Genomic DNA, 23,471 nt, shown 5'->3' with positions numbered 1-23,471 from the left:
TTTTTATTCTATTTCTTAAACAGATAAATAGTATTTTGTTATCTATTTCTACTGTGTGAGTTATGGTAATTTTGTCTTTCAAAAAAATGGCCCACTTTATGTAATATTTCAGATTTTAGGGCTATATAAAAAAACTGTATCGAATACAGTTTTACAGCATTCCTTCATTATCCATTAAATAAATGTCTACTGGGTAGTAGTGAAGGACCTTGATTTATATAGATATTGGTAGTTTCTTCTTCTTTTTTTTTTTCTAGTTAGTGTGGTTAGAGGTTTATCAATCTTACTGAGCTTCACAAATAACCAGTTTCTCATTTTATTGATTTTCTCTATTGTTTTCCTATTTTCAAATTATTTTCTAAGCTAAATTTTATTTTTTTCTTGATTTAGATGTTAATTGCACGTCTTTCTCTAGTTTCCTAAGTTAGAAGATTAATGATTTAGATCTTCTATTGTAAGATATGCATTCAACATTATAAATTTTCCTCTAGACATACCACAAATTTTGGTAAGTTGCATTTTCATTTTAAAAGAGCTAAAAATATTTTAAAATTTCTCCTAATACTTCTTCCTGGACCTATGTATTCTTTAGAATCATATTGTTTAATTTCTAAATATTTGGGGATTTTTAACTTATTTTTACACAATTAATTGCTACTTCAATTCCATTGTTGTCTGAGAACATATTTTGCATATTTTCTATTCCTTTAAGTTTGTTAATATTTGCCTTTCTACACCAAACCTTATCATCACTTTTTGAAATATTTTTCTTCTCTATTCTCTTTCCTTCTGCTGGTATTCCAATTATGCATGTTACATTGGTAGTTTGCCTGCCAACTTGAAATATTTGATGGGTCTAAGGAATATTACGGTTTCTTTTTCTTGTGGCAAATATAGGAGTGATGACTCTCACAATGTTTGTATGTTGGAGTTGAAATAGGAAGTCTTTTGAATGTTTTAGGAATCAATTATATAGGAAGCTACACCATGCCTTGTATTTCCTTTTATTGCACAAATATGTAGGGAGAAGGCATGTCATTCTATCATTTGAAAATCTTTCAGTTCGGTCCAGTAATAGGAGGTATTTTAGCTCAAGGAGATGTGCAATCATGAGGGATGATGTCCTGTGACTTAAACCTAAATTTATTGTCATGAAGAATACTATTTATGAATATTGGATTCGGGTCAGCCTTAAAAGTTACTTATGTTTTCAAGAAACAAAACAGTCAAGATCCAGGACACAGGGTTTGATGTAAAAAACAAAGCCTAACAAAACACAAACTGGTTGGAATATTCATTGAGCCACTTCAAAGATGAGTTGCTCTGGAAAAATTGAGCATCCTCTTTTTTGTGGAATTTTTTTTAATAATAAAAGAAAATATGCGTGGCACATAGAAATCGTTCAATATAAGCAATGATGATGATTCTAATGGTGGTGATACAGTTTCCTTGGTGTTTCTATAATATCAAGCTCATGTCACAGAAATCGTTAGATGTCACAGTGTCTCTTATAAACCTCTATAGTCCATTACTAAGAGTTCTACAAGAATAAGAAGTACTCTTTAGAGGATAGGGACAATTCTCATCGTTGTCCTTTGGGAATAGTGAGCTAGTATACATCTAATTGTTAATGCAGCAAATGAGCACAAAAATTTTCAACTAATTAAGTTTGTTGACAGAGGTTCTCTTGAAGGCTTTTAGAGAGCATTTGATTATATTTTATTATAATACAGGTGTTTGTTAAATCATCTTCTAATGAACAATGACCAGTGAATTACTGGTCTCATTTGAGAAGGAATTTTCCAAAGCATGGCTCATCTATGCAAGAGATATTTATTGAGAGACAAATGTGCACTCTTGGGGATGAAAGGCAGGTGAGATAAGGAGATAATTTCTGGAAGCACTGGTATCTAAGCCTAAATGTCACTTCTTTGACAAGCCCTCATGAAACCCCAAACTAAACAAGGTCCCTGAGCTATATCTCCACAGCTCCTTTCATTTTATTTTCCTTTCTACCACTTACTGTTGGCAATTATGTCACAAGATTAGGTTTCTAATTCTCTCATAGACTAGCTATACAGCACACTCCTACCACTTTAAAGCCTTAAAAAAAAAAACAGAAAAAATGGTTAGCATGGAGATATCAAAATATTAGCTATTTTGGTAAGGCTTTAGTGAGTTTATGACTTTCCTATAAGTAATAGGAGTGGCAGAAATTATGCTGCATTGACTTCAAGGCTACTTCAGAAAAGGTGATGCAGTGCTCGCTTCGGCAGCACATACACAGGAAAGGCGATGCAGTCTCCCGCTTAGTTTACTCAAGCTCCCACAGTTGAAGTTCTAACTACCCTAAGGCCATGCCTCACAGAAAAGCCACATGTTGGTGCTTCAGCCAGTATACTTCCTTTTCAGCCTCCAAGCCTAGATGTCAGACGTGTAAATGGATGAACCTTCAGATACTTTCAACCCCCAGCCTTGCAGCCTTTGCATCTGAGGGCCCAAATAATTTGTAACAGTGTCAAGCTGTCCCTAGTATATATCCTTTCTAAATCCATGAGCCTCACAATTCTTTAACATAATATGGTTGTTGTTTTAAGTCATTATGTTTGGACACAATTTGTTATACAGCAATAGTAACTGTAACACAGAGGATAATGGAGAGATCCAAGAACACTTCAATTTGGACAAAAAACTAACTCAATAGGAATTTAGGATTCACATGATGGTCTCTGAATCAGAGTCTAATTACATACAATAGGATCCATATAATGTTTCATATATCTTAAGAATTATGCTAATGAATTTATATGCATAATCTCACACAATTCTCAAAACTCTACATTTGTGTACTATAATTATCTCTATTCAAAAATAAATAAATAAACAGAAGCTCAGAGAGTTAAAGTAACTTGAGTGTCACTGATACAGCAAGACCTCACAGGCACTAATGGAAAGCCCTGAAGTTCTAAGGCCCTTCTGAATTGTCCCAAGTTCAGACCTTTACATCCTGTGTCAACCAATGATTGGGTGTGGGTTTCTCCAAAGAATCCCCTTAATTCACATAAAGTTCAACAACAGGGTACACTGTGATATGGTGATAGAAATCAGGAGAAGTTTTCCAGCTGGTAGAAATATTGACCAGAAGGGGAGACAGTATGCTTCTGGGGAAATCTATGCTGGTCGGTTTATTGATCTGCGTTTTGGTTACAGGAATGCATTTGGCTTTTGAATATTCACTGAGCTACACACTAGTAACTTGTAAACTCTTTTGTATGTTTGTCAGGCTTCATTTTTTTCCCCAAATCTGCGCAAATTGTGATTACCTATCATTACAAAGTTGAGTTTATTCCAAGCATGCAAGTTTAAAATTTTTAAATGTATTACTACCATTCACCAGACTAGCAGAATGAAGGAGACAAACCCCAGGTGATCATTTCAATAGATGCAGGAAAAAACATTTGATAAATATAATTGTTTTAAACAAGGCATTTGATAAGCTTTATCTTCTCACAAGAACTTTTGGACCATCTCTTAGAAATATTCTTCTCTAATTGCATTTTCCTCTTGTTTCTCTTCATTCAAGATTCAAATCCCGACAGAAAATCTGATTGGCATTTTTTTGGTTATGTTCACACTCCCCTAATGAGGTAAGTTACCATGGTCCCTGCTGCACAAAAAGTGGACTAAATGTTAAAAACTAAGCAAAAACAAAAGATGATCACTTCAAAGTTTATTTCCATAAATATTCATTTGAATAAATCAATGGACTACCAGGTTCAAAGGTACAGATTCCTAAAACTAAATTTCATATATTCTGAGTTATAAATGGTTCAACTGTTATTGGAAAGAAGGATATAAGTGAGCAAATTACTGCATATAAAAAAGCAGAGGTAGACAAGAACCAGATCTCAATGACTTGTTAGCCCACGTTAGTAATATAGATTTAATTCTAAAGCACTAGGAAATCACTGAAGCATTTAAAGCAGAAGGGACATGAACTAATGTGTGTTTTAGTTAAGAAAGGATCATACTGGTATCTGTGACAAGAATGAATACAAGAAAGAACCTGAAGCACAGAGATTAGTTGTAATAATCCAGGTGAGAAATGAAGAGGACCTGAATTAACTGGTATGGAATGAAAAGACAAGGATAGATTTAATTGCAATTTTGAAGGTACCTTCCATAAATCTTAAGAAGTAAGGGAGGATGAAGCCTCAAGACTGAAGGGTGGCAGACTGGAGGGTGAGTGTAGTTACCAACAGAGGGGATATAGAAGAAGGATGGGTAAATGGGAAATGGTAAAGATAATGAATCCATTTGATCCACTTTAAGTTTTCTGCTGATCATTGTGTTGAACATGTTCAGTAGGAATCTGGATATACGGGTCTGTTTTGAATTTAAGTATAAACTATCAGAAAGTGGTAAACAACTATTTAAACTGTTACTTTAGTTTGGAACTCCTTTCCCTAATCCTTTTCTCCTTGAAAACATCTATTTTTTCTTAAAGAATATGTTCAAGCATCACTTCTGAGGAGCTTTACCTGTCATGACTCCCCAGCCAAAAGAGACAATAGGGGCACTTTCTACTCTTCTCTACTGTGTTTTCCTTAGTACATCCAGAGCGGTCTACATTTGACTCTAACAAGGAAATTAGCATAATCATTGATTTATACTCATCCAAAGTTCAAACTCTATAAGGGCAAGGATTTGGTATATCTTCTCCAAACTGAATTTTTAAGGCCTAGCACTTGTCTTCCTAGATGGTGGGAAATGATAAATATTTGGTGAAACAAATAATGAAATAATAAGTGAATGAATCTACGAACAAAAACAGAGATTCTATAGCAGCCCGTTACCCTCAGTACTTCTAATGTGTGGCACATAATAGGTACACAATAAATAATTTTAATGATGAAAGACCAATAACTACAAAATTCCTTATGTTCCATAATAAATTCATAAATATGCATGCATATTCTTTTATTATAATTTCCAACACTGTCTCCCTTTTGCTAGAAACACGATACACACACACATTTTAGCTGGAGGAATGCACTGAACTTTGTGCATCATATTTTAATAATATACATCATATCAGGAATGTGTGTTATAGTCTTCATGCCCTTATGTGTAATTTGCTCATCATTTCAGGGCACTAGAATTTTGCAACATTCTTTTGCACTCCATTGCAACACCGGCCACTAATAGATGCTCTACTCTTGTCTTCATTATTTTACACTTTAGCTATCAATAATATTGAGAAATAATGACAAGTAAAAAGCTAAATGGCATTCTAATTCACTCTGGAAGCGGCTCTTTAAACACTCATCCTATGGCTAATGCACCATAAGGGGAAATGTACGGCAGGTGTTGTATTTCCTAGACGTTGGCATTGGCTAGTCATTTAATCTTGCTACATTTACATGCACAATCCTGATTTTATCTTTCTACATTCTTGTTGTGGTGGAAGACTGTTCATATATGGTATTATATGAGACAATGCGTGTGTTTGCAGATAAAACAGTGCTGGGGAAAAAATACTGCGTACAATTAACTAAGTAAAATGAGGCTTAGTTCTATTAGAATTTTAAAATGGGAATTCATAGTGATATTCATCAAGACCATTAGAAATATAATAGTCTTTAAAAGCAAAGGATACTGCTTTCACATTATTTTGTTATCATGTCTCAAGTTCTAATTTTGAACATCATGTTAGGTATCACATCTTTATGAAATTTTATTTCTTTAATTCTTCTTATGTTCTTTGTGTCAATCATTGAAAATTCAACAGTAATGATGCTTATTTCAAATAGCCTTTATATCTTTTCTGTAGCTTTTAATCTCTTGGTGGCTAGTAAAATATATATCAAAGCTTCTTTTGAGTTATATTTTATATAAGAATCAATATAGCTCAAAATGAAGCCATATGAGTAGAATTCAAGGCTTTAGTTGAGAAGCTTTGAAATAAAGATTTTTGCTCCAAAACTTTTTTTTCTCTTCATATATTTTCAGAGTCATATAATTTGTTCTGTGGGACTGAATTTTCAGCAATCAACTCTCCGTGTGGTATTTCTCTATCAAAAAAAACTTACATGGGAATAATTATTTCCAAATTGTTTCTTGGCTGAAATTATTATGTTTTTCTTAAATAGGAGGTAAAATAATCTAGTGAAATTGGTACCTACTCTGTAATCAGAAGTATGAATTTAAAGCACAGAATAAGTAATTAATGATATTAACTTATGGAAGCTAATTAACCTGTGAACCTCAGTTACTTACCTATAAACTGGTACAATCGATTATATCACATTATAAAAATTAAATGAAATATCATTAAAAAACACTACCATAGTGCTAATTATGTGCCAGAATGGATTCTAAAGGTTTTACATATCTTAATATTTATAAATCATGTGTATATTTACACATACAATTTTTAGGTTAGAGTCTCGTATACATAATCAGGATAAAACCAAGTAGCCCAATAAGGACAGTTTATGACATTTTGAGCCTGTGAATCACAGGAGAAGAAAATAATATGATCAATGTTGCCTGGAAAATGAAAGACCAAATCTAATTGCATTTTTTTCAATATTAGGTAGTTTTATAGCATATAGTTCTTGCTGTTCACAAGTGATCCTTAGGTACCATGAAAATTAACAATTATTGATTCTTTGATATAACTCATCTAGAGTCTAAAAACTCCCAAGTGGCTCAGAATGCCCCACAGGACAAACAGGTTAATTTGGGATGAGGCTGGCAAGTAATTTTAATGCAGATTTCCTAAAGACTTCTAATACTTCCCCTTTGCTTAACTGTGAGTGGCCAGAGTGTGGCTGAAAACAAGAAAACAAACAAAAGGCCTCTTCCAGGTTAGCAGGTTTGTGAATAACACCCAGAAAAAGAAACGCTCCTTCCAGCCTATCAAGGTGGGACTGGTGAAGATAATGATTCAATTATGAAAATTTCCAAAGATTTAATTTTTTTTTGAGATGGATCCAAAGAATATATGTGAAAACTTGTAAAACATCACACCCAATTATTTTAAAGACGGGATCTGGTTATCAAAATGTCATAATTACAAGGATTAGAAATCCCCTTTCTCTTTTCTTTTCCTGAGGAATTTCAAGATCCATCTAAAGCAATAAAAATTGTTGTAATATCATTTTTATACAGCCTGTTCCTTATTATTCATTATTAGGGATTTATATCTGCCTTTGACTTCTGTCTGAGAATTTTTGATTAATTGCTGGGCAATTATCTTCTTTAGCAATAAAGAAGAAATGATAAGGATGAGAGGTGTAACTCAAATTAACTATTTTTCTTTTCACTAATTTTTAACACTTTCAGCAATTTCTGTTGCTAAATGGCCTGAGCTTCCACTTAACGCTGCAAATCAGCACTCTCTAGCAGATGTTAACAGAGATGGTAATAGTTAGACTGAGGCAAATAACAGTGTTCCCATGTGCCCACAATCTTATTCCTGAATAAGTTTTTAAAAACATAGAAATTGAGGGTCAGTTCTCTCAGTGTATTTCCAAACAGAATAGAAGCATAAAATCTCCTGCATTGAGAACAACGATCCAAGGTCAGTTTGGATCCAAGGTCAATTTGACGTGCAGGTGTTGTAGAACCTGAAGGGAAGTTAGTGCCATGGGAGGAAGGAGTGATCCCCTCCTCCCACTTGACTGTGCACACTTCACACACAGAGTAATCTCTTTGCACAAAGTCTTATTACATCCAACATAGAAGAGACCAAGTTGACAGGATAAAAGCAATAATCCTAGAAAGCAAGGAGAAAAAACTAAAATTATGCTAGCTTAAATCAAAATCAAATTGTTGTTAAGAACTTTAACTAGAGAAATGTGATACAGAGAAAAACCAACTACAGCTATTGGTGATTGAAGGCAGTAAGGTTCTGCCTTTTGATGGGAACATGTCAACCCCATGACTGACCATTGGTAAATAAGAATGAAGCATAATGTGTGCAGACAACAGAAAGTAAGAGAAAATCTGCGACAATTCCAAGGAGGTAGGACCTCTCTAAAATACTGATGTAGGCTTAAAGAATATAGAGAGAGCCACACCTGAATAAATTCTAAATGATTTGGGTAGAAATTATCTGTCTAGTATATACATACTAGTTTTTTGAACCCCAATTTCCTCATTTGTAAAATAGTGTAGATAACAACATATATTCTCTTAATATTTTTGTGTAGGTGAAAGCAGTAGTTATGGATGCAGATGTATAATGTTTGTTTTTTAGTGAGAATGAGGTACTGTAGAACACAATTGAATACATTAAATACAACCAAATCTGTAATCAAATGAAATATTATTCCCAAAATTTTGTTTTTTAATTTACTAGAATTATGAACAAAATCTGATTCTTAAATCCCTACTGGGGCACCTGGGTGGCTCAGTCGGTTAAGTGTCCAACTTGGGCTTAGGTCATGATCTCACGGTTCATGGGTTTGAGCCCCGCATCAGGCTCTGTGCTGACAGCTCAGAGCCTGGAGCCTGTTTCAGATTCTGTCTCCCTCTCTCTCTGCCCCTCCCCCACGCATGCTCTCAAAAATGAATGAATATTTCTCAAATGAATGAATATTTCTCATGCTGTTTCTCAAAAATGAATGAATGTTAAAAAAAATTTTAAAAACCATCCCTAATTTTATTGGTGTGAAAGCAAATATGTCTTCATATCTCAAATTTTTACTAAAATATGGAACTATCACTATTTTTGTATTTTTTTTAAAAAAACACTAAGTGATAAAGTCAGATCTACCATTATTTAAGGACATCACATATTTATTTAAAAAGGAACCTAGTACAGATGAATAAACAACTTTGAAATTAACTGCCAATTAAAATAATTTAAAATCATCACATAATTGGGGTTTCACACATACTCTTTTGTATTTAAAAGGCTTGTGTGTGTCACAGAGGGAGAGACAGAGAGAAGGAAAAACGTTTGGCTTCTTTATTCAGTTGCAATGAATCCCTTTCCATCTGTCATGATCCACATTATTTTTTATCAGCTGAATCAATTAGTTCATACAACAGAAGTTATTGCCTAGCTTAGTTTTATTTCCTTACACACCCTCTTGAAAGGAATATTGTTTTACATGAATAAACCCCTTTCCTGAGCAAAACCCAAAATGTATATTTTTGCTTTTTACACTGAAGGGGAAAGCGCATACAGAGCACAGCATTATTTATTTGTGTTTGGTGTTTTGTTTGCCACAAAGCAACAATCATAAATAACAGCCAGTAGACGACAGAGACTCAGCCTTTAATAATATTGTTTGGGGAATACATCACCTAGCATTGAAAATGTCATATAAAATTCATATCTGTAGCTGTTTACAGAGGGAAAAAAGAACAGTTGCACTTTGCAATGCTAGCACAATTCTCCAAAACATTGAGAAAGATGCTGCGTGCTCTGTCTTTTTTTCACACTTATTTTTGGTATCCGGAGCTATGTTTCAGGGTTATATTGATTTTCGTTCTGGCTGTGGCTGATTAATGTTTCAGGAAAGAGTCTGGTGCATTAGTACAGAGCTGAATAGAAATATCAGTGCATTTTCTGAAGTCAAAGTGGGGCAGGAGTTAGACAAAACCGACTCACTTGCTGGTTTTATCTCGTAATGTGTACACACAATAAAATGAATCTTTAAAATTGACAACCACATGGACTGGTTAACAGGAAGCTTGACACTCTTTTCAACACTTGCTATTGTTATTAACGACCTGTCAGCAACTTCTGGCAACCAATAAAATGTCAGTGTTTTGTGAGAACCTTAGTGATCTTTTTTTTTTTTTTTTTAAGATTTAATCTCTAGGTTAAGTGTGTTCACCTTATAAATTTGCTTCCCAGAAGGTACATTCTTCAGTAATTGCTTTTCCTTGATAAGGATTCCTCACTCATTACAGGAAAACTGCAAATGTAATAGTTAAGGGACGATTCCATTGTAGTAACATTTTTCATCCTGACCCTATTCCCAAGGTTGAGAAATTGCTCGTCAGTTTAATGTTTTCTATTTGCTTCTTTGCCAGCTGCGTTTTTCTATTTTAATAGCTCATTTTCTACCATCCACAATTCCCTTCCTCATATCAGCTTGGCTTTTTCATTATATGACTATTACATGATGCTCACAGATTTCTCTGAACCTATTAAAATGTCCAGCATATTGTCATCCAGATAAACAATCACACCTAATTAATGTGACTTGCAAACTCCCATTCATTTCTAAGAAGGAAATACATTTTGTAGAAATAATAGATAACCATTTTGACCCACTGGTTATTACTGGGCTTGAAATATTACATTTTATTATAAAATGTTAGTGATTATAGTGAATAAAAAATACATTTAATAAGACAAATTCTTAGTAATTCAGTTCAGCTGCAATCAAAGGTTATCTTAATTAGAACTTTGAAAGAAATAAACACTTTTGTTATCTTTGTTCTCACATGTACTAAAATTATACAGTTTACAGGGGACACGATTAAAAATTCAACTTAAAGATGTCTTTAATACTGTCAAAGACTAATAAACTTCAGAAAGTCTAGTAGTTATATAATGAGAAACTGATTAGGAATGAATACTCCATATAATAAATACAAAAGGTCCCTAGCATCAAGGTCAAATGCATTTGCTTACCATACCCTTTAGTTCTATAAAACAATGCCACATGCTAGTTTGCTTGAAATGTAAATCAAGGGTTTTGTTTTACTGAAATTACTGAAAAGCTTTCATTTCTTAATGACCCCCAAAATACAAGTAATGTAACTTCTTATCCAACTCACATTTATCTAGCCTTAAAATAATGTTTCTTATTGAGTGAGGTCCATTTTCTGTCTCAGAAACATCTCTTCTGGAGGCCTGAAGTTTTGAACTGAACTAATTACTTTCTTGACATGTTCCAAAATTCTTCACATGAGCGTCTTTTAGATTTACTGGAATCTCAATCTTCCTTCTTGGGGGCATTGTTTTCTTATCGTTTATTGTCAGCTACCTTCTGAAAGGGACACAAGAAAGATCTGTATGGTCTTGCATGTCTGAAAATATATTTATTTTGACTTCAGGCTTGATTATTCTTTGGCTGGAAATAAATCAATAACATTATTAAAAAGTCATTTAATCTGTGACATTTGAGTACTCATTCCATTGGTTTTTTTTTATAAGGGTTTCTGAATTTTCTGTTACTATTTTATTGAGATAATTATAGACTCACATGAAATTGTAAAAATAACGCAGAAACGTTTTGCACACTTTACCTAGTTTCCACAATAGTAACATTTTGCAAAACTATGCTATAATATCACAACCAGAATATGGGCATTGCTATAATCCACCAATCATATTCAGATTTCTCCTGTTTTACTCATACTTCTGTGTGTGTATATGTTTGCATTAAATTCTATACCATTATATCACCTGTGTAGATTCCTGCTTCCACCTCCATAGTCAAGATACTGAATAGTTCCAATGCTACAAGTACCTTTCCTACTGTGATTTTATAAACACAACCTTCCTTCTACCTCTAGTGCTCCTGTCCCCAGTTTCTGGACACTACTAATCTGTCCTCTAAAACTTTACCATTTTTAAAATGTTCTATAAATAGAATCATACAGTATGTACTCTTTTAGGATTGACTTTTTCATTAACCATAATTCCCTGAAGATTCATGCAAGTTCCTTGTGTGTCAGTAGGTTGTTCCTTTATCTAGTTGTGATTAACCATTCATCTGCTGAAGGATATCTGGACTCCTTCTTTGCTATTGCAAATAAAGCTGCTATTAACATTTGAATCAAGATATTTTGTGTAAGCATAAATTTTCCTTTCTGTGGGAAAAATGTCCTTGGATACAGATCCTGGGTCAAATGGTAGCAGCATGTTTACTTTTTATAGACTCTATTAACTGTGTTCTAGATTGGTTGTACCATTTGATGTGGCCACGAGCAAAGTATGAGCAATCCAGTATCCACATCATTATTTGGTGGTGTCTTTATTTCTTACTTTAGGCATCTCAATATGCCTAGGTGAGGGCTCATCATGGCTTTAATTTGCATTTCTATAATGAACTAATGATGCAGAACATGTTTTCACATGCTATTTGTCATCTGTATATTGTTTGCAATGGTAAGCATGTTCATTTCTTTTGTCCATTTTAATTAATTAATTAATTTATTTATTTATGGAAGAGAGAGAGAGGGAGAGAGCAGGGGAGGGCAGAGTGAGCAGGAGACAGAGAATCTGAAGTAGGCTCCATGCCCAATGCAGGACTTGATCTCACAACTGACCGTAGGATCATGGCCCGACCCAAAATCAAGAGTTGGACATTCAACCAACTGAACCACCCAGGGGCCCCACTTTTGTCCATTTTCATACTGGATTTTTTAATGTAAGTTTTTGGATTTCTATATATTATAGATATTCGTGCTCTGTTGGATACATGATTTGCAGATATGTTTTCCCAGTCTGTAGCTTTTCTTTTCATTTTCTTCACATGGGCATTCACAGAGCCAATTTTTTTTTTTTAATTTTGATGAGGTCCAATTTTTTTATTCAATTTTTCCTTTTATGGATTATCCTATTATAAAATGTAAAAACTCTTTGCAAAGCCCGAGATCACAAAAATATTCTATTACTTTTTAAGTCTCTATTTTTATGTTTTACATTTAAATCTGCATTCCAAGTTGAGATGTTTTTTGTTTAAGGTATGGGATTTAACTTGCGGTTTCTTCTTTTGCCTATGGATGTCAAATTGCTTCAGGAACATTTGTTGAGGCTTTCTTTCCTCAATTAAATTGTTTTCCACTTGTGTTAAAAATCAATTAAGTGTATTATGTGGATACATTTCTGCTCTACTGATTTATGTGACCATCCCTCCATCAGTAATATACTGTCTTAATTATTATAGCTATATATTAACTTTAATATTATCTAGAGTAATTCCTTCCAAGTTTCTCCTTCATCACAAGATATTTTAGCTAATCTGGGGCCTAGGAATTCATCTGAATTAAGAACAAAATTGTCTATATCTACAAAAACCTTGCAGGGATTTTGATAGGATTTGCATTAAACCTATGGTCCCATTAGGGAAGAACTGACATATTTAACGTGTTGAGTCTTCCAATTCATGAACACCACTTATCTCTACATTTACTGAGTCTTCTTTGATTTCTTTCATTGGCATTTTTTAATTTTCTTAACGTGTATCTTATAATGTTTTGTTATACTAAGTGTATATCTAAGTAATTTTCTTTGGAGTGGTTATAAATGGCACAGTGGTTTGTTTTGTTTTGTTTTGTTCTGTGTTGTTTTGTTTTGTTTTGTTGAGTGAGAGAGAGGGGCTAGGGGCAGATAGTGAGGGAAACAGAGGATTCGAAGCAGGCTCTGTACTGACAGCAGATAGCTCAATATGGGGCTCAAACCCATGAAATGTAAGATCATGACCTGAGCCAAAGTTGGATGGTTAACCAACTGAGCCACCCAGATGCCCCTGCATAGTGTTTTAATTTCTGTTTCCACATATTCATTGTGAGTAAACAGAAATGCCATTGATATTTGTGTGTTTATCTTGCCTCCTGCAGCCTTATTAACCTGATTTCTTGGTGCTACGAGTTATTTGTAGAATGCTTAGGATTTTCTATGTAGACAGTTATGTTATCCACAAGTAGAGATAGATTTATTTTTTAATTTAAATCTGTATGGTTTTTTAGTGCTTATTTTATTTGAATTTTTATACTATTCTATCACTAGAACTTACAGTACTATATGAATAAGAGTGGTGAGAGCAGACATTTTTGTCTTGTTCCCAATCTTTGGGGAAAACATTTAGTCTTTCATCATTAAGTATGATAATAAATGTAAAGTTCTGTACATGTTTTCTTTCTTTCTTTCTTTCTTCCTTCCTTCCTTCCTTCCTTCCTTCCTTCCTTCCTTCCTTCCTTCCTCTTTCTTTCTTTCTTTCTTTCTTTCTTTCTTTCTTTCTTTCTTTCTTTCTTTCTTTCTTTCAAGTTAATTTCCCTGTATTCCTAAATGGCTAGAAGTTTAATCACAGATGAATATGGAATTTTGTCAAGTTGCTGCTATAACATATCCATAAACTTGTTTGCTTAAAACAGCATGCATTTATTACCTCAGAGTTCTAAAATTCAGGGGTCTTAAAACAATTTGTTAGCAGAGAGTTTTCATTCTGGAAACACAAAGAAAAAAGATGTTGTCTTGCAGTTCCAGCTTCTAGAGGTCTCTTGCATTTCTTAGCTCATGGCCTCTTCCACTATCTTCAATATCAGCAGAACAGCATAATCAAATCTCTCTTTCAACTTCTCTCTTATCTCTCTCTCAGTCTCTCTGTCTCTGTCTCTCTGCTTTTCCTACCTTTACTTCCATGATCACACTTTATTCTCCAACTTTGATCTTCCTACCTCAATTTCATAAAGATTCATGTGATTCTATTGGTCTACTCAATAGTCCAGGATGATCTCCACATCAAAATCATTAATGTAATCACACCTTCAAAGCTCCCTTTTCCATATAAGTTAATTTATTCATACATTTGGGAATTAGAACATAGAGATCTTTGGGGAGGAGGCATTACTTTGTCTACTGTAGATCACATGATTTCTCCCCCTTGTTATGCTTATTAATGCTTGTTAATGGATTACACACTAATTTTCAAATGTTGAACCAATTTTTTTTCTTGTGGTAGACTTCAATGTTCATAGCCTTGTATTCTGAAAATATGCATGGTATGATCTTGATCTTTTTTGTACTTGTTGAGGGCTGATTCCTTTATGTGATCTATTGTGGAAAATGTTCCATGTGTACACAAAAAGAATGTGTATTCTGCTGTTTTAGGATGAAATGTTCTGAATATATCTGTTAAGTCCATCTGGTCTAGTGTGTCATTCAAAGCCATTGTTTCTTTGTTAATTTTCTGCTTAGATGATCTGTCCATTGTTGTAAGTGGGGTGTTAAAATCCCCTACTATTAGTGTATTGTTATCAATGAGTTTATTTATATTTGTTATTAATTGATTTATATACTTGGGTGCCCCCAATAACTGGGCAGAATAAAAAGAAATCGAGGAATTGATCCCATTTGCAGTTGCCCCAAAAACATTTGGATACCTAGGAATAAACCTAGCAAAAGAGGTAAAAGATCTATACTCTGAAAACTACACAAGACTTATGAAACAAGTTGAAGATGACACAAAGAAATGGGAAAGCATTTCATACTTATGGATTGGAAGAACAAACATTGTGAAGATGTCTATACTGCCAAAAACAATACAGACATTCAATTCAGTCCCTATTCAAATACCACCAGCATTTTTCACAGAGCTGGCACAAACAATCCTAAAATTTGTATGGAACCACAAAAGACTCTTACTATTCAAAGCAATCCTGAAAAAGAAAAGCACACCTGGAGGCATCACAATTCCAGACTTCAAGCTGTATTACAACATTGTAATCATCAAGAAAGTATGGTACTGGCATAAAAACTGACACTCAGATCAATGAAAAAGAATAGAAAACCCAGAAATGGACCCACAACTATATGGTCAACTAATCTTCGACAAAGAAGGAAAGAATACACAATGGAAAAAAGACAGTCTCTTAAAAAACTGGTGTTGGGAAAACTGGACTACAACATGCAGAAGAAAGAAACTGGACCACTTTCTTATACCATACACAAAATAAAAGCAGAATGGATGAAAGACCTAAATTTAGATAGGAAACCATCAAAATCCCAGATTTTGGCAGCAACCCTTTTACCTCAGCCACAGCAACTTCTTACTAGACAACATCTCCAGAGGTTAGGAATATAAAAGCAAACATGAACTATTGGGACTTCATCAAGATAAAAAGCTTTTGTACAACAAAGGAAACAATCAACAAAAATAAAAGGTAGCCTATGGAATGGGAGAAAATATTTGCAACTGGCATATTTGAAAAAGGGTTAGTATCCAAAATCTATAAAGAATTTACCAAACTCAACCCCCAAAAAACAAACAACCCAGTTAAGAAATGGGCAGAAGACATGAATAGATACTTTTCCAAAGACATTCAGATGGCTAACAGACACATGAAAAGATGCTCACCATCACTCATCATCAGGGAAATACAAATAAAAATCATAATGATATACCACCTAACACATATCAGAATGAGTAAAATTAACAACACGAGAAACAATAGGTGTTGGTGAGGATACAGAGAAAGGGGAACCCTCTTGCACTGAACTGTTGGTGGGCGTGTAAACTGGTGTAGCCACTCAAGAATATTATGGAGGTTCCTCAGGAAACTAAAAAAAGAACTCCCCTATGACCCAGCAATGGCATTATTAGATATTTACCCAAAAGATACAAAAATATAGATTTGAAGGGGTACATGCATCTCAATGTTTATAGCAGCATTATCAACAATAGCCACACTATGGGAGAGCCCAAATGTACATTGACTGATGAATAAATAAAGAACATGTGGTGTATATATATATATATGTAAAATGGGATATTACTCAGCCATCAAAAAGAATGAAATTGTACCATTTGCAATGACATGGAGGGAGGTAGAATGTATTATGCTAAGCGAAATAAGTCAATCAGAGAAAAGACCAATACCCTATGATTTCACTCATATATGGAATTTAAAAAACAAAGCAAATGAACATATGGGAAAGGGGGGGAGAGAAGAAAGGGAAACAAACCACAAGAGACTCTTAAAGATAGAGAACAAACTAAGGGTTGATAGAAGGAGGTGGGTGGGGGGTGGTCTAGATGGGTAATGGGTATTAAGGAGGACACTTGTAATGAGCACTGGGTGCTGTATATAAGTGATGAATTACTGAATTCTACACCTGAAACAAATATTGCACTATATGCTAACTAAAATTTAAATTAAAAAAATTAAAACAAAACAAAACACAGAAAAAAACAAATGTTGAACCAGCCTTGCATACCTGGAATAAGTATCACTTAGTCACTTTGTATAATTATTTATATGATTGGATTCTATCGGTTAATATTTTAGTGAGGGTTTTAAGTCTAAGTTCATAAGTCATATTGGACTGCAGTTGTGTGTGGGGGAGTGCATATGTGTGTGTTTTAACTTGGTCTGGTTTTGATATAAGGGTAATGCCTCATAAAATGTATCAGGAAGTATTCCCTCCTTAACTATTTTTTTAAGATATTGTATAAAATTGGTATTAATTCCTTTAAAGTTTGGTAGAATTCTCCTGTGATACCAAACTCACATTAGAAATTCAACTTTTTTAATGAGTACAGGGTGCTCAGATATCTAAGGTACCTCACTTGAAGCTTGGTAGTTGGTGGTTTTTGAGGAAGTTGTCTGCCATTTTAGGAGAGGAGTTTTCAAATTATGAATTCAATTTAGTAATATTTTAGGGTAATCCATATTATCTATTAGTATTAGGTGAATTGCGGTAGTTTGTGGTATTTTAGAAATTGGTCAGTTTCATCTGTTTTCAAATATATGTATCTAAAGCTGTTTTCATTATTTCCTTCTCATGCTTTGTATGACTGCAGGTTTTCTAGAGCTATCCCTCATTTCATTCCTAATATTGGTAATTTGTGTCTTCCCCCATTTTTTTTGTTTTGCAAGAGGTTTTTCAAATTCTCTGATCTTTAAAAAGAATCTGCTTTTGTTCTTTTATTATTTTCATGTCATTGATTTTTGTTCCTCATTATTTTCTTCCTTCTGCTTCCAATCCCTCTCAACTCTTCTAAAAACTGAAGAGGAGGGGTATTTCCAAATTCATTTTATAAGGTCAACATTACTCTGATACCAAAAAGGACACTACAAGAAAAATATTAAGGGCCAATAACCCAGATAAACATAAATGCAAATATCCTCAACAAAATACTAGCAAACTTAATTCATCAGCACATAAAAAGGATCACAAATCATGATCAAGTGGGATTTATCCCTGAGATGAAAATATGGCTCAACATACACAAATCAATACATGATATACCATATTAACAGAATGAAGGAAAAAGTTGTATCATCATCTCGACAGATGCAGAAAAAGCATTTGACAAAATTCAACATCGTTTCATGATAAAAAGTCCAACAAACTGGAGGAATGTATCTCAATATAATAAAGGTCTTATATGACAAGTGCACAGCTAACATCATACTCAGTGATGGAAAGCTAACAGGGTTTTCCTCTAAAACGAAGAATAAGACAAAGATGTCAACTCTTAAAACTTCTATTCAACATAATACTAAAAGTCTTAGCCAGACAAATCAGGTAAGAAAGCAGAATTCAAAATCATCCAAATTGGAAAGGAAGTTACATGGTCTCTCTTGAGGCCTTAGCCTCCTTCTGTGGTTTGTGGTTCCAATGACAATTTGGTTTTCTGTTTTTTGTAGTATTGTTTTGGACTGCTTCATTTATCTGGTGCCACTGGGACATCCACTGGTCCTTACTGGTGATGCCTGAAAGGACAGAAGGGTTTATCCCAGGCTAAGCCACCAGATCTCTCTCAGTAGGTTAGAACGTGGGATCCTTCTTCCATTCCCCTCCACACCCCCTGCCACTATTCCATATCTGTCCTGTTGTCTCTGGGCAGGAGAAGAGAATTTCTGGCCCAAGGGGACAAAGACATTTCACAGTGAGTGGTAGATGTACTGCTATAGTGTTTCTCTCCTATTGGCTCTGCCTACCTTCCTTGATATCTCTTGGTGGAAAAGGGAAATCTCAAGCCTGGTAGAGGAGAGTACCTCCCTTGGCTGATTATTTCTGGTGGAGCTCCCAACCTATCCCCCTTAAAGTTGGTATTATGTAAACACTCATTCCATCAAGGGGAAGAAGGAGTCTACCTAAGAAGTTTTCTGTTGCTAGATAGAGGGGAGGGAAACATCAGGTCTGGGTGGTCTTCTATTGAGTGGCAGTGTCCTAGATTCCCTGCTGCTATGCTGTCCTTCCTGCTCAAAGGTCTTGAACCAGCTCACCTTCTTACCACCTCTCAGAGTTCTCCTTTGGTTGTCTCTTATTCCTTTTCTAGGGATTACATAGCCGTCTTAGTGAGGAAGTTTAGGGAAAAATAGGTCTATACCATGTTGTCCAGGATTAAATTCTTCATGTTTCTTCTACTTTTGTCTTCCCTTGTGACTTTGAAATTTTACTGGTGCACGTATGGGTGTTAATTTTAAAATTTATCTTCATCGATACTGGGTAAAAACTCAATTTTAAGGCATTTTTCTCAACAGTGCAATTTTTCCTTCCATCGTTTCCTTGTTAACTTCATCCCATATATTTTACCTATTCTCTCAGCCTAGAACTCTTATTACTTGAATACTGGCCCACCTGTATTATTTATAGTTTTTGAATTTTTTTTTCCAGTGAGAGTTACTATATTTTTATCATTTGGAAAGTTACCATTCTATTCAGACCCATATATATATATATTTGTTTTCAATATATATATATTTTTTCAATTCTGCAACCACATTTTTAATCTCTAAGAATACTCTAAGAATGCCCTCCCCCATTTTATAACATGATTATATCATTTCTCGAAATCAATAGCTTTGAAAAGCTCTGAAAACCAATGATAGGTTTTGGTTTTTTTTGTTTTTTTTTAAACGTTTATTTTTGAGTCAGAGAGAGACAGAGCATGAACGGGGGAGGGTCAGAGAGAGGGAGACATAGAATCCGAAACGGGCTCCAGGCTCTGAGCCGTCAGCACAGAGCCCCACACGGGGCTCGAACTCACGGACCGTGAGATCATGACCTGAGCTGAAGTTGGCCGCTTAACCGACTGAGCCACCCAGGCGCCCTGATAGGTTTTGTTTTTAAGTTCTTGTCTGTTCCCAGAATTAGCTCTCATTTCTCTGTGATTTAATTTTTTGTTCATTTTCTTTTGTATTTTATTTTTATTCTGTTGCTATTTTTGAGTCTCTTCTAAATGTGTAATAGGTGGCTACTACCATAAAGTTTGCTGATTGTTAACTTGATATATGAGAGGAGCATTTTCTTCCATTTACAGGGAGTTAGGTTTGCTGTCCATTACTATAGTTTCTCAAATGCTATAATGATGAGAACAGCAGCAAGTCCCCACAGGTCTGCTTGATTCTTCAGAGACTGCCTCAACCATTTTTTATCCTGGGGCTGAATGCTAGGCTGAATGGTATTTTTCACTTACGCACTGTCCGAAAAGACAACAGCTGTTTTCTTTATTAAACTTCAGTCAATTCCCCTGTTTTCAGCACTCCTTCTCACCTTGGCCCTACAACAAACTGCCCAAGAGAGGCCCAGAGCCTTTTCTGGGTTTGGCCAGGCAATCTGCATTCATGACACACTGACATCTTCCTCTCTGCTTCTTCCATTAACATTCTCCAGGGTCCAGCTACAGAAAAATTTAAAAACTCTCACCTACTTACGAAGACCCTTTTGTTTCTCTTTGCTGTTGTTGTTCTGTTCTTTTTCTCTTTCCATTATTTCTACACAGCACAGGTGTGCAGCTGAGGGATAATGGGGTATAGATGCCTGTGCGACGTCTTCCTTCTTAAATTGCAAGCCTATATATAACATTTAAGTGCTAAATTACATTTGGTATAAAGATACATTCGCCAGCAGAGAAAATTTCTTGAGCATGATATTTACCAATAATTTCTCTAAAAGGGAACCAAAATGCTGTCTGTTATGTTATTCTTTCCATGACAACTGAATTACAGCAACAATTTCCCCAAAGGGTTAAAAAGGAAAGTACACACTGGATTCTCTCCTGCCGATATTATAGCTTTAGAAATCTCTTTTTATCTACCTTGCATCCATACAGCAAAAAATGTTTTGTAATTTATAAATAATGCTTTTTTTTTTCTTATTTCATTAGGTTACCTACATATTTTGTTATTTAAAAAACTAAAACATGTAAAAGAGTGCCACGTTAAATAATTTAAATATTTGTTTTGAATACTATGTCTATTTACATGTGAAGCACTATACAAAAGAAAATGATACCCTCTTTTATAGATAGAGAGATAGATTTATTTATTTATTTATTTATTTATTTATTTATTTATTTATTTTTAAACTAGAGTCAGAATGCTTCTACTATTAGATTTGTCATTGACTAGAAATGTGACTCAGAAAAGTCATTTTATCTTCCTGGGTTCAATTTTCTACCTGAGCAAAGAATGGACTGTTCTAGGTATGTATGTATTTTCCTAGGATTTTACATTTCATAGAGTTTATGCTTTGGACTGTATATGCAATCTATGTTTGGAACATCAACAGTTAAACTGAGGAAGTTCAAGTTTCAGTGTTCTGACTTATTTGCTAATATTTAAACATCAATTTGGCCTTTCTGGAATTTTTTAAAAATGTTACTCAAATTAATTAATTAACTATATTAAATAACCTTTTTTTGAAATATTTCAAATTTATTTCTATCTATTCTATTCTCTTTACACCCATTTCTATTTATATCTATTAATTAACTTCAATAAATGTTTTTGAGTCTTTATTTCTGACAAGCCACTGAACTCATTTTACCAACAATGGTAAAGGCAGTTTAGTGTCCCACACAACATATAGATCAAATATAATTGGAAAATACATACATTAAGAAAGTACATGAGTGTGCTGAAATCATTCTGAACTTTGTACACAAAGTAATTAAAATTAGTGTATTTATTTTGCAAGACTATGCGTGATAGATACTTCAAGCAAGGTACCTGCTACATATCATCATTTTTTTCCCAATTGAACTCTGATATTTTTCAAGATGATAATATACCAAGCAAAAATTAATCAGCCTTCTAGATTCCCATGCTGTTAAATTCATATAAATGACCCATAACTAACCAATTAGATATAAGTTTCAGTTTACTGGGTAACACTTCCAAAAAGCTGTTGATATCTACAAAAAGTATCAAACTCGGTACTTTATTTTTTGTCTTTTACTTCCTCCATCCCTCCTTCCCTCCTTTCCTTCCTTCACTCCTTCCTTCTTCCTTTCCTTCCTTCATTCTTTCCTAAAAATAAATTTAGCAACTATCTTCCAAGCATAAGGCAACAAGCAACAGAGTAAGGACACTGGAAAACAAAGATAAAGCTACCCTTAGAAACTGTGCCATAACAGCTCTGTTCTTTATGTCTGAGGCTTCCTGATATATGAGAAAAATAGATCTCCATTTAGATAAATCTCTATAGCTGTACCTCTATCATGTGAAGCTGAGCGTTTCAATTATGCAGTTTCTTCATTTTTCAATTAAACACATGCTGATTTAATGACATATGAGTAGTATAATATTAAAATGATCTGCTTTTATTGTGAATAAGGATAGTCAGATGATACATATGCTACACAAATTCAAATAACACCATGTTTTCAACCTTCTCAGAGAAGTGGCATATGCTTGCTAGGAGGTGTCATTTCTAAATATAGGTAACAATATTACCAAGTGAATGAAATTCACAGACAGCTTTAGAAAAAATAAAAGAAGACATGTAACCAGTATACAACTTGACCTGAAGGATAAAGAACAGTTCGTTAGGTGGCCTAAATATGGAAAGGCATTTAAAGCAGAAGGAACGGGGCGCCTGGGTGGCTTGGTCGGTTGGGTGTCCGACTTCCGCTCAGGTCATGATCTCACGGTCCGTGAGTTGAGCCCCGCGTCGGGCTCTGTGCTGACAGCTCAGAGCCTGGAGCCTGTTTCAGATTCTGTGTCTCCCTCTCTCTCTGCCCCTCCCCTGTTCGTGCTCTGTCTCTCTCTGTCTCAAAAATAAATAAAATAAACGTCAAAAAAAAAAATTAAAAAAAATAAAGCAGAAGGAACGTGTTCAAATACATAGATACAGAATTGTACAATATTATAAAGAATGTCAAATCATTCAACAATTATCTTTCCTAGTAATCTATAAACTCTGAGCACAGTGGAGATCTTATAAATTGAATTCATCTTAGTACTGTTCCTGGTACATAGTAAGCACCCAAACATATTTATGAAATAAGTGAGTGGATAAATGCATTTACAAAAAAATCCAAATCGTTCAGAGGTGGTAGGGGAGAAAAAGGCGGGGAATATATTCTTTTAAATTTTTTTTAATGTTTACTTATTTTTTGAGACAGAGAGACAGAGAGAGCACGAGCAGGGGAGAGGCAGAGAGGGAGACACAGAATCTGAAGCAGGCTCCAGGCTCTGAGTTGTCAGCACAGAGCCCAATGCGAGGCTCGAATGGTTACGTTTTTTTCCTGATTGTCTCTCACAACCAGGTTCTTACTGTTTAACATGATGAGAATGATCATCTTAGGAAGGCTATCTTTTTGTGAAAGATAAAGTAATATGCCTACATACATCCAACATTAATGAATGAGTATAATTTGTAGGGGTTTACTAAACATTTAATATTGACCATGTTAGATAGTTCAAAACACAAATAATAAAATAATAAAAAAGCAGATAATAACTGCTTAATTCACTAA

This window comes from Panthera tigris, chromosome B4 (genome assembly GCF_018350195.1).
Source record: "Panthera tigris isolate Pti1 chromosome B4, P.tigris_Pti1_mat1.1, whole genome shotgun sequence".
NCBI lineage: Eukaryota > Metazoa > Chordata > Mammalia > Carnivora > Felidae > Panthera > Panthera tigris.
The sequence above is the reverse complement of the archived record's forward strand: the minus strand, read 5'-3'. Positions refer to the sequence as shown.